Source organism: Choristoneura fumiferana, chromosome 18 (genome assembly GCF_025370935.1).
Source record: "Choristoneura fumiferana chromosome 18, NRCan_CFum_1, whole genome shotgun sequence".
NCBI lineage: Eukaryota > Metazoa > Arthropoda > Insecta > Lepidoptera > Tortricidae > Choristoneura > Choristoneura fumiferana.
The window spans coordinates 3,181,032-3,182,916 of record NC_133489.1 but is presented as its reverse complement, the minus strand read 5'-3'; positions in this window follow the sequence as shown (position 1 = coordinate 3,182,916).

Sequence of the window (1,885 nt, the reverse complement as noted above, 5' to 3'; positions counted from 1 at the left end):
CGAGATTTACATTATACCTTGAAAAGTTCGTATGCGATAGTAGCTCACTGTGACGGGGTTCTACCGAGTGCAGGCGCGTTCCGAAGGGGGGTCACAGGGGAGATGACCCCCCCAATTTGTAGACGTCAAAATGAAAAATCTAAAATTTTACAAAAAAAAAAACAATTGTTTGCCCCTAGCCGCGATGTATTAATATTAGTGACCCTCCATAATACGGTATTTGACAACTCCTGATTTTGCATATCTTATATTATTATGAAAATATAGATTTGCAGATAGTGTTTAGCGAAGAGAAAATTTAAATCGGTTGAAAATTGGATTTAATAGTGATTTTTGAAAAATCTATATACCTGTCTCTTTCTCAAACGCTTTTCTCTATGCAGCAAGTATGGCGGTACTGGCGTGTGGCGTCACATGCCAGTATGTCTTTCTCTGTCTAATCTTGAATTTCAAATCTTTATAACTTTGTTATTTGTAAAGGTAGCTTAAAAATTGTTTTTCTATTCGATAACAGGCATTGTGTAGTTTTAATTTATAAAAAATATACAACATAGTCAAATACCGTATTTCAGGGTGCGAGCGCGACTGACCGAGGGTCACGCACACATACATCTAATCTAATTCATCTACATTTTTCAGGGATGTAAGGAGACCTTTACTTAAGTACCTAAATCTAAATATCTTAAGAGATAAAATTGATTGTCTATCAGTCATGTGTTTAGTTGCACTTAGCAAAAGCAATAGACATTTTCGTGTGACAACTATCAAAGAATAAAATCACTTTATCGTAGACAGGCCACTGGTTCCGTACCTACTAATCTACGAGTACTATACCTAAATTATTATTTTGCCAACACTTCCAGAGTAAATTTTTAGCGTTCCGCGGGTAGTTTCACGCGCCAACGGCGCCCGAGGCGGACTTAAGCCCCCAAAGCCGCTTACTTTAAAAGCTCACTCGCGAAGCTCCGGCTTGCGAGACAAAATATCACAGAAGGCACGTTTAAAATAATTTACCACTTTATGCACAAATATTTTTATTATACTCAGCGGTACAAAATTTGGCCCACCCTTCATACAAAATTACCGATTCTGCATACTGTGTATTTAAGTATGTATCTATCTATATAATTATTTTATCCGTTGCTTAGTACCCATAACACAAGCTTTGCTAGGCTTACTTTGGGACTAGGTCAATGGTTGATTGTCCCGTGGTATTTATTTGTTTATTTATTATTTATTTTTTGCCGTTCAGTATATACAAATTTTACATTATGTCATTGATTTGGGTTTCGATTAAGTAGAGTTCGGATGAGTATGAGAGTAGAGTTAGGTAAAAAACCTTTTCAAAACCTTCATTCTCTTTTATGTTTCTCTTTTATGTCTAATGTTGTATAGGTAGTACGGAACCCTTCGCGCGCGAGTCCGACTCGCCCTTGGCCGGTTTTGGGAATTATGATAGGAATTTACAGGTGAAAAACTTAAGTAAGGGACATGTTTTATGTAGTAGTAAAAGGAAAAGGGCCTTAAGCTCCGTATTAATTCTGTGCACTACTACAAGAGGTCCTTTACTAAGTTTTTCACCTATAGTACAGTCGAGGACATTAATTCATGAGCTAACCTGGAACCATTTCACAGTAAACGTCATAGTGACATCGCATTAATTAACGAGGAAAATCGTAATGATTTTTCCTTTGAAAAGGTTCCATAGTGGCTTATGAATTAAAGTACTTGACCGTATCTAAAATAGGTACGGAAACTCCAATTCAACTGCCTAAAATGTGTGACATAATTTAAGTAGAGTTACTAAAGTGTGGTATCAAAGAATAAGTAATAATTATGTATATTCCATATGTTTCACGTTAGCGGCTATATTGCCGAGTTTAAT